The following is an 11,805-nucleotide window of genomic DNA, read 5'->3' on the forward strand; positions in this document are numbered from 1 at the left end:
CCTAAATAGTGTCTATTTATGTTAAACTAGCTTAAACTCTTTCAACAGCAACAATGACTTCAAGTTTGCTGCCCAAAAGGAACAACATGGATGTTCTGAATCTTGCATCATCATTTACCTAATAAAGTATATGAAGTGGATGTACTTTACCCTCTCCCATAAATACAATTAATATTCCTACATGTTATACAAGAAGCAAACATAAGTCTCTGAAAGGGGATAAACTGGAGAGAAAACTTAGGACTTAGCAAGTGATAAGATGGTTGAGTTAAGAACTTGTCTTATGTTTCTGGGGGTACTCTGTCTTGGTTGTGTATTTATTTAGAATGGTTAACTTGTCTTATTGCGTTGATCCTTTTACCATTACGTAATGCCCTTCTATGCCTCTTTTGAAATTTATTGGTTTAAGGACCATTTTATCAGAAGCTAGTATTGTAATTACTGTCTTTATTTGCTCTCCCTTTGCTGATATATCTTCCTCCATTTCTGTATTTTGATTCTATGTGAGTTCTTGCACATGAAATTGGTTTTCTAAATACAGAACACAGATGGATTTTGAGGTTTTATCCAGGTTGCTAGTCTGTGTCTTTTGATTGGGGAATTTAACCACTTTACATTTAAGGTTCATATTGTTATGTGTGAATTTGATTCCACCATTTTGATGCTAGCTGGTCGTTTTGCCCATCAGTTGACATAGTTTTTCATTATGTTGATGGCCTTTACCATTAGGTACATTTTTGTAGTGTTTTATACTGGTTGTTCCTTTTCAGGTGTGGTGCTTCTTCCAGGAGCTCTCATAAGGCAGGACTGGTAGTGATTAAATCTTTTGGCAATTACTTGTTATTAAAAGGATTTTCTTTCTCCATCACTTATGAAGCTTAGTTTGGTTTTATATAAAATTCTGGGTTAAAATATTTTTATTATTTTTTTTTAAGGACATTGAGTATTGTCCCCAACTCTCTTCTATCTTGTAGGGTTTGTGCTGAGAGGATTCTGTGTGTCTGATGGGCCTCCCTTTGTGGGTAACCCAACCTTTTTCTCTGGCTGCCTTTAGCATGTTTAACCCTGGTGAACTGGGTAATTATGTGCCTTGGTGTTGCTCTTCTTAAGAAATAGTTTCTTGTGTTTTCTGTATTTTCTGGACTTGAATGTTGACCTGCATTACTAGGTTGGGGAAGTTCTCCCAGGTAGTATCATGAAGAGTGTTTTCCGGCTTGGAATTATTCTCCCCATCGCATTTTGATACACCATTCAAACATAGATTAGGTATTTTCACATAATCCCATATTTCTTGAAGGCATTGTTCATTTATTTACACTCTTTTTTTTTTTTTTTTCTAATATTGCCTTCTTGTTTTATTCCATTGCGTTGATCTTCAGTTTCTAGTATCCTTTTTTTCTGTTTGGTCAATTCAGGTATTGAAACTTGTGTAGGCTTTGCAAAGTTCTGGTGCTGTGTTTTTCAGCTCCATCAAGTCATTTATATGCTTCTCTAAGCTGTTTATTCTCATTAGCATTTTATCTGGTCTTTTTTCACGGTTAGTTTCTTTGCATTGGGTTAGAACTTTTTTTTCCTCAGAAAATTTTGTTATTACCCACTTTCTGAGGCCTATTTCTGTCAATTTCTCATATTCATTCTCCTTCCAACTTTGTTCCCTTGCTGGTGAGGAGTTGTGATTCCTTGGAGGAAGAAAGGTGTTCTGGTTTTTTGGTGTTTTTATCCTTTCTGCACTAGCTTCTTTCAATCTTCCTGGATTTATCGACCTGTAGTTTTGCAACTGTTGACTTTCAAATGTGGTCTCTGAGTAGAGGTCCCTTTTGTTGATGTTGAATCTATTTCTTTCAGTTTTTTTAGTTTTTCTTCTGACAGTCAGGCTTCTCTGCTTCAGAGGTGCTGGAGGTCCACTCCAGACTCTTCTTGCCTGGAGATTACCTGCAAGTGATGCAGAACAGTAAGGGTGGCTGCTGATCTCTTATTCTGCTAAATGACAGCCAGAGCTCTTTTTTATGAGGTGTCTCTTTGGAATTATGAGGGTCAGGGTGACACTTGAGGAGACAATCTGTCCCTTATAAAAGCTCAAGTGCTCTGCTGGGAGCTCTGTTGTGCTCTGTTCTGGAAAGGAGGGCTTTATTTATAAGTTCCTGATGTGCTAGTGTCTATTTTCAGAGTTGCCATGCCCAATAAGGGGGTGGTCTAGTTACAGTATTCCAACAGAGGCATTGCTGAGCTGCTATGGACTCTGCCAAGCTGCTGTGTAAATTTCCTTGTGGTTTTGTTTACATAGGTACAGTTAGAAATGTGATGTTAATAGGAGTCTGCCTCAGTAATGACACAGTGCCTCAGTAATGGCTGATTGCCTGGGTAGATGTGGACTCTTTCTATAACCACAAACCCTTTTTGCCCCTCTGAGCTGAACTATATGGGGTCCAGCTATGCTTGCTGAAAAACTCTCAATCCAGAGCATTTCGGATTGCTTGTCTTTGTGGGGATGGTACCCACTGATCAGAATTGCCTGGCTACATTTTTCAGTCCCCTCTTTTTCAGTTGAATGGATGGCTCTGTCTCCCTGACATTCCAGGTACCTGCTGAAATGGTCACCTAGATTTGTGTAAGTTTTCTGTGCCAAAACCCACGATGCTGGCTAAAACAGCTGTGCTGGAAATTCATGGTGCTTTTTGGTCTGGGAATCTTCTAGTGTGTTGTCAGGAAAAACTTATTTGGAAATGCAGTGATCACTCTCTCCATATGTTGTTTTTGCTGGGAACTGTACTCCAGACCTTTTCCTATTTGGTCTTCTTAGATCTCCCTGCCAATAAATATGTATTGAGTCCTTGAAAAATGACAGGAACCCAAGTGCTAGGAATACAACCTTAAATTAAACAGCCAAAACTGCTGTCCTCCTGAAGCTTACAAATAGGGTTGGGAGACAGAAAACATACACACAACTGCATTGCCATGTAAAGATACAGTGTGCGCACTTGTGGTAAGTGCTCCAGTCTCCTCCCAGGTTGATGTACACATGTCTTTTATAGCATGGTATAATTACAAAATCTGTTAGGCACAATTTTTAAATCTATAAGCTCTGAGAAACAAATATTTTAAGTTATTTGGTGTCAAAGCCCAACCAGACAAAAACTCATCAGGTTGAAAACTTTGACCTGAACTGATATAAGCACATTTAATATCTTTCTTTATCCCAGAATAAGTATTTCTACAATTGACTGCAAAATAATTACTGGTTTTCACTAAAGGATTCAGAACTATTCCCAACTCTACAGTACATGGTGAGAGTTTTTGGACAAGGAATTGAAGTTCTGCACTCACAATAACACAGTGGTAAGGGTAATCTCACTGCTCCCCCTTTATAGATGGGGGACTAAAATTGAGTCAATCCAAGAACTCCTTGGTTTCTCCAATGCAAAGCCAGTGTGTGTTTCTCACTCTCCTGCAATGCCTCCCTATGATGCTACAAATAAATAAATAAATAAATAAATAAATAAATAAATATATAAAAGCTTTGCCTCCACAACACATACACAGAAAATAGTTCTATCTTCATTCAAATATTATTTTATTATTGTGTGAGACTGCTATAATTTCAATGTGAGAACTTTCACAAACAGAACAGAAAGAAGTGAGCAAAGGAAAAGAAAGTGTAAATGAATTAAGACATAAAAATAGGTAAATTGTTAATAGAAAAGAACAAGAGGCTGATGAAGCCAGAGTGCAAATGTAAGCAAGAAAGGTGTGGAACAAGTATGAACAACCAACTGAAGGAATAACACATGCACATTTTCTTTGAACTTTAAAACAAGTGAAGAAGAAAGCATGTAACCTTTGATATTATTTCTATGAAGTAGAAAAGGGCAGAGATGCATCCACGGTGAAGACGTAATAATAAAATAACACCAGTAACAATTTCTAGAGTGTTTTATTAATGTCCCAGGCACTGGATTGAAACAGATCTCATTTTATATATATATTTTTTTATCATGGCTCAATAGGTATTATTGCCCCAACTAGAAATGAGAAAACATACTCCCAAGGAAGTTAATATAACATGTGCAAGATCAAACAAATAACTTCAAAATTTTTGTCCAAAAGAATAACAGTTTTCTGATTCTGAGGGCAATGTTCTTTTTGGTAAACAACCCAGCTTCTTCCATGTATGTAAATATCTGCCTATCAAGGAATTCATAAAACTACTAAATTGCTTTTAACATTGGAGTAACAAATAAGAATGAAAATCTGAGGATAAATGTGGGGCTTCTAGGTCACCACCACAACTTTTTTGTTTGGGACATAAGGCTCTCCAAAACCATGAGGCACCTATTAAATAAGTCACTTTTGCTGATATTCCCGATGGTATTACAAAATAGGATAGGGAGCTTTACTTCTAACATGACATTTATTTCTATGGATTTTCTTCTAATACAATAATTACTTTGTATTCAATAAATTATGATCATTACATTTCACATGCATCATAAGCTTTATACACACAGGAATGTTTTTGGGTTAAAAAAATGACTCTAATTTGTCTGAGTTTGCTTCTGTTGCAATTTAAATCAGCAACTTGAATAGTTATATTCCTTACCAAAGGTTTTCATTCCAGTATCTAGGTCTTCAGCTGTGCAGATGTTCAATCTAAGCAGATTGAGAATAGATAAATAAGTCAATGTAAAACAAATCACAGCTTGCTTCAAAAGAAAAAGTTTTCTTATTTTGTTTGCAATCATTTTGTTCTGCCAGTTTCAAGAACATTCATGCCACTAAACAATGGGGACCCTAATTAAATAAAAAAAGGAAGGACAAACAGAACACACAGACAAGTCTTTTACCATCTGCTTCAGTAATATCAAATAATTCTAGGTCACGGAGGCAGAAGACACAGTAACTGTTTGCAATATTCTTCAGACTGAACATGAAGATATAACAGTGAGTACTATCAGGCATTCCAGAAATTTTATGTTCTGTGTGTTTACATTCTTGCCAATTTTATTATAAATATAAGGTCACATAACTGGAGAATTTTCTCAAATGAGAAAGAGTTTGTTTTGCATATTGGGGTGAGTAATGCTTGATGTTAAAATAGATTTGATTTACACTGATGTTACTTGTACCAAGTCTACATATCAATAAAGGGTACTGGTATCATACTGGAAGTGGCAAACACCAGTACTCACTTTATTTAACAGTTCTTTTTGGAGATCTTGCTTGTGGATTTCAAACTCTTCATGCTCAGCTGCAATGATATTTTCTGCAGTTCTTTCCAAAAAACTGCAACTTCATGAGCTAGATGAGCTGGGCCTAAGAAACTAACAAATAATTCTACTCATTGTCACTCTTCAGTTTTCTTACTTTATTTAACAAATACAGCTAAAAAGTTCTAATGTGTTGTTTCTATTTTTTATGGTCACACAACACGTATGATATTAATTCTATTAAATGACTGCAGAGAAATCCTGACTCTCAAATTTTAGAGCAAGAAAACAGGCTGGGAACAGTTGCTTATGCCTGTAATTCCAGCACTTTGGGAGGTGGATGTGGGTGGATCACAATGTGAAGGTATGGAGAGAATCTTGGCCAACGTGGTGAAACCCCATCTCTACTAAAAATACAAAAAGTAGTTACACGTTGTGGAATTTGCATAGTGATTCATGAAGCACTTTTCAAAAAAGAAATTCTGGAATAAAAGCATCCTTACAGAATATTTTAAACTGTCACTATAAAAAGCTGAGTTTGTCAGCTCAACTTTTATGGATTCAGTAAAATTCAACAGAATTTTCAAAGATCTGCTTTTCTAGCAGACTTTCTGGCAGAAGAAAAAGAAGTCTCTGTATTAAGCAAAGTATTTAAAATATGTCAGTGACCACTTTACATAGAGCACATATGTAATTTTAGTTTGTAAGTTAGTAAATATGTTGATACATACAGCAAGTCTAGTTTTAAAAAATTATATAAAATATTGAAGTAAAAATTATTTAAGTCTTTAAAATTATTGAAGGCAGCTCCAGCATTAAACTTGCAGAGTTTTAATAAATTTTGTAAAAACTTTGAATCTTACAGGTAAACTCCAATAAAAGTTACCAAAGCCAATAAAGAAATGTTATTATTAATATGTAATGTTTTCATTTGACGGTTTAACAGCTTGAATGTGTCTTCCCTCAAAATAGTACATTCCTACAAAGAGAAAACAACATTCATGCATTATTTGATGACATTAACTTTGTGTGATAAGACAAAAATCTGAGATTTTGTGTGTTGTATGTGCTATTGTCACTTGTCTCTTAGTTTAAAATGGCACTGAATTAACTTCTCATTTGGTTTTAGTTAAAATTCCATTGTAATACAAATTTTAAACATGGCCATCCTCAACTTTTAGCAAAAATGAAAAGAAGAATTGGGCTAAGAAATGCTTCTCTTGTATCTGCTTTATTCACTGAAGATTTCAACAAGAAGCACTTTAGAACAGGCATTAACAGAAATAATCATAATTCTGAATTAATTGCTAAAACTAGTGGAGAAAATTTATTTTCAATCTCCACAGATTTAAATCGCTTTGGGAGGCCGAGGCAGGTGGATCACGAGGTCAAGAAATCAAGACCATGTTGGTCAACGTGGTGAAACCCCGTCTTTACTAAAAATACAAATAATTAGCTGGGCATGGTGGCACGTGCCTGTAATCCCAGCTACTCAGAAGGCTGAGGCAGGAGAATTGCCTGAACCCAGTGGGCGGAGGTGCAGTGAGCCGAGATTGTGCCATTGCACTCCAGCCTGGGTAAAAAGAGCGAAACTCTAAATAAATAAATAAATAAATATATAAATATATAAATAAATAAATATTCTTCTAATAAGAAAATCTTCTGACGGCCAGAGAACTGCTAGTTCACCTGACACAATTAGAAGTGGATTTTCTCCTACTCCATCTCTAACCTCAGTTAGATCATCAGAACAAATCACAACAAATCAAATGCTATTTTAAGTCAGTTGGCCAGTATTCATATGCAATCTCATAGCACCTGTATACAAGCAAATGACCACATTTTGAATTGTGTTACAAACATAATTTCTCAATACCAAATTGATAGTCTTTTGGGGTTGATAGTGGTATCATCAACTTTTCCAAGCAAATATCCTGCCGTGTCAGTCAATGAGGCTCCTCATCCTAACCTGCTACCAGCAGGGAACCTGTGGTTGCCGGTGCCCACAATAGCAGATACATCTGCTGCCTCTTGTTTCAAGCCAGCTTTTCAACCATCGTCATTTAGCAAATATCACTCTAATCACAACTGGCATTTCACCAAAAGAGTATGATATTATGCATGACAGTAGAGACTAAAAATTTACATTGAAAAAAAATTTTTAAATTCAGGCAATTATTTTACTGAACAATAAAATTACACGTTTACCCTTATGGTTGCTTTTACTTTATTTCTGAACATAGGGTTAAGAGTGAAATTCTGTTTCATTTCAGTGGTAGACTTTTGTATTAGCTCTTGAAAATCTATTGACTATATTTTGTATGTGACACACACACGCACATGGGCTCTTTGATTATTTGACAGAAACTTTGCCCTGTTCCTTGGTAAGTTAGTTTAGTGATCGAAAGAGAAATAAATAACAAAGTGTTTTAGTCAATCTTTTGCTGCAACAACCCAATGCCACTGAGTAATTTCGAAAAAGACTTGTTTTGCTCATGGTGCTGAAGTCTGAAAAGTCCAAGAGGCTGCATCTGGTGAGGCTTTCTTTCTGTGTTTCAAGATGGCAAGCAAGCATCATACAGTGACGAGCATGTGGTGAACAGAAAATCAAGCTCAAACTCATCTTTGGTTCAAAGCCCCCTCACACAATAACTAACATGTTCTTCAGATAAAGTAAAAAATCTAGTTATGAGGGTGTATTCTCATGGCTAATCACCTCTTAAAGCTCCTACCTCACATTATTATCACAATGACCACAGAATTTCTATGTGAAACTTGGAGAGGACATTCAAAACCATGGCAGCAGGTGAGGAAAAATGAATAAAGTGTAAATAGTAAAAAGTAATAAGTAACTAACTTCTCAATTAGTCTGGCCTTAATTAAATGAGGACCTAAATTTGGATGGCACAATGGACTATATTCACAAACACAGACACAGACACACGCACACGCACACGCACACACACACACACACACACACACAGAGAGAGAGAGAGAAAATCTAGAAAATGATTAAAACACACTCTATAGTTCAGTGTGTTCCCAATTACTTTTCCCCGTTATCTTAAGCTTAGATTGTAGTAGACAAAGACATTTTTCATTACAGTTCATATCTAGCAAGTTTGGTAACTATGATCACAATTGTCTGTGTCATTGCTTGAGTAATAATTTTCACATAATATTATGAGATTATGCACATGGATGACATTACTGTCAGAATATGCTGAAATTTTACAGTTGGCATTAGTGATAGACAGTTTTTTCTTCCATCAAAGCATTCCAGCAAATTTGTGATTTTAATTTCCTCCTGCAGGAGTACCTTTTCATGTTTTTAAATGCACATTATTTTCTTCTCTACCTCCTTCTCCCTTTCCTTCTTCTTCTCCTTCTTCTCTCCTTCTTTTCTTCTTCCTCTTCTTCTTCTTCTTCTTCTTCTTCTTCTTCTTCTTCTTCTTCTTCTTCTTCTTCTTCTTCTTCTTCTTCTTCTTCTTTTCTTCTTCTTCTTCTTCTTCTTTCTGTCTTTTTTTTTTTTTTTTTTTTTTTTTTTGGACTTGGAGCCAGCAGATGGGGAAGCCACCGCTGAGACCGACATCTTTTAGAAAAGATTCCCTGGGATCTGGCACTACCCAGGACTACTGGAGGTTATCTGCCCACATCGGGCACTGGACATGAAAGCTGGGAGGGTCAGGATTGGAGTTAAGGGAGCCCTGTCTGAAGAGGGGTGAAAAGGCCAGAATGGGCTCCCTACCCTGATGTCACAGCTGTTCCTAGTTTGAGGACTGCCTCCTGAGCTCCCAATCTCAGATGCTGGTGGCCAGGGAGAATCAAACTCTCTGTCTCCTGGTCCTGCCATATTCACAGGTGTCCATGCGCACACAGTGTCCCAGATCTGGGCAGGCCTAGGATGGTGATGGCTAGGGGTCCATTGGTGGCAGGAACCCAGAGGCTGGCCTTGTGCCCTGGCTACCTGTCCCCATTCTTTTTTTTTTTTTTTTTTTTTTTTTTTCCATCAGAAAAAGAATAAAGAAGACGAAGAAAGAGATAGAAAGAGGGAGAGAGTATGGGGGTATTGCTTTATTGCCTGGGCTAGAATGCAATCCAAATATGGGTATGCCTATAATTGTCCTATAATGGAGACATAAAAGAAAATGAGGGAAGAGAATAACAAACGAGGAGCAAACCACCATTTCGTTTAAACTTCTAAGTTGATATGATGTAGTACTGATAAGAGTGTATATTTTGTATATTTAAAGTGGAGAGTTCTATAAATGTTAATTATGTTTACTTGTTCCAGATCTGAGTTCAAGTCCTGGATATCGTTGTTAATTTTCTGTCTCATAGATCTGTCTAATATTAATGTTGAAGTCTCTCACTATTATCGTGTGGGAGTCTAAGTCTCTTTATTAGTCTTGTATGTCTGGGTATTCCTGTATTGGCTGCATATATATTTAGAATCTTTAGCTCTTCTTGTTGTTGCATTGATCCTTTTATCATTATATAATGTCCTTCTTTGCTTCTTTCGATCTTTGTTGCTTTAATGACTATTTTATCAGAGGCAAAAATTGTAACTTCTGCATTTTATTTATTTATTTTAGCTCTCTGTTTGGTTGGTAAATCTTTCTCCATCCCTTGTTTTGAGTCTTTGTGTATCCTTAAATTTGAGATGGGTCTGGATGCAGCATACTGATGGGTTTTAGTTTTTTATTCAAATTGCCTGTCTGTCTTTGGATTGAGGGATTCAGTCAATTTAAATTTAGAATTAATAATGACATATGTGAGTTTAATACTGCCATTTAATATTAGCCAGCTATTTTGACCATTAGTTGATGTAAATTCTTCATTTTATTGATGCTCTTTTTAGTATATTTTAGAAAGGCTGATACTGTTTGTTCCTTTCTATGTGTAGTGGTTCTTTCAGAAGCTCTTGTAAAGCAGGTCTGGTGGTAATGAAATCTCTGAGTGCTTGTTTATTCAGAAAAAAAAACTTTATTTTTTCTTCACTTATGAAGCTTAGTTTGGCTGGATGTGAAATTCTTGGTTGAAAGTTCTTTTCTTTAAGGATGTTGGATATTGGTCCCCACTCTCTTCTGGCTTGTAGGGTTTCTTCTGAGAGATTTGCTGTAAGTCTGATAGGCTTCCCTTTGTGGTTAACCTGACCTTTCTCTCTGGCTGCCCTTAGTATTTTCTCCTTCATTTCAACCTTGGTGAATCTGACGATTATGTGCCTTGGAGTTGCTCTTCTTGAGGAATATCTTTGTGATGTTCTCTGTATTACCTGTAATTGAGTATTATCCTGCCTTACTAGGTTGGGAAAATTTTCCTGAATAATATCCTGAAGCATATTTTCCAGCTTGGATTCATTCTCTTCATTACATTCAGGTACACCTATCAAGCATAGATTAGGTCTTTTCACATAGTCCCATAATTCTTGGAGACTTTGCTCATTTGTTTTTATCCTTTTTTCTCTAATCTTGTATTCTTGTTTTATTTCACTGAGTTGGTCTTTGACCTCTGATATCCTTTCTTCTGCTTGATCAATTTGGCTGTTAAAACTTGTGCATACTTCACATAGTTCTCGTATTGTGTTTTTCAGCTCCATCAATTCACTTATATTCCTCTCTAAATTGTGTATTCTTGTTAACATTTCGTCAAACCTTTTTTTAAAGTTCTTTGTTTCTTTAGATTGAGTTAGAACAAGTTCTTTTAATTCACAGAAGTTTCTCATTATCCACATTTTGAAGTCTGCTGCTGTAATTGGAACACACTCATTCTCCATCAAGCCTTGTTCCATTGCTGATGAGAAACTGTGATCCCCTGCTGAGGGAGAGACGTTCTGATCTTGGGTATTCTCAGCCTTTTTTGGCTGTTTTCTTTCCTTCATTATAAATTTATCCATCTGTGGTCTTTGTATTTACCATCTTTGTAATTGGGTTTCTGAGTGGACATCCAACTTAATGATTCTCAGCGCCGAAATCTGAGCAACCCACTGTGCCAACCAAATCAGTGGTGTTAAGATTGATGGTGCTTTTCTGACTCTGCACCAAGAACCAATGCTCCGAGGCGCCGGCAAAACCGCCTTGCCGGTCACAAGAGTCTCATTGGCGACCCACGGAGCTCCTCCGCTGGGAATCTCCTGGTGCATGAGCAACAAGAATTCATGTGAAGGTGTGGCATCCTCTCGTTCTTTGCGCTTTCACTGGGAGCGACAATCCCGAGCTGCTAGTGATCAGCCATCTTCAATCTCTCTCTCTCTCTTTTTGTCTTCTTCTTCTTCCCTGAGACAGAGTCTTGCTGTGTTGCTTTGGCCAGAATTCAGTGGCAAAGTCTCAGCTCCCTGCAAGCTCAATCTCTGGTTTCAACCAATTGTTGTGTGTCAGTCTCCTGAGTATGTGGGACTAGATGTGCACTAACAATTGGCTAATTTTTGATATTGGCAAGGCTGGTATTAATCACTTGGACTCAGGTGATTCAGCCACCTTGACCTCTGAAAGTGCTGGGACTACAGGTTTGAGCCAGTATACCTGCCCTCTAGTGCAAATTTTCATCCAATAGTTTTCAACCTCCATTGAAAGTCAGTTTTAATTGTTTTTGTTGGCATTTA

This window comes from Saimiri boliviensis, chromosome Y, assembly GCF_048565385.1.
Source record: "Saimiri boliviensis isolate mSaiBol1 chromosome Y, mSaiBol1.pri, whole genome shotgun sequence".
NCBI lineage: Eukaryota > Metazoa > Chordata > Mammalia > Primates > Cebidae > Saimiri > Saimiri boliviensis.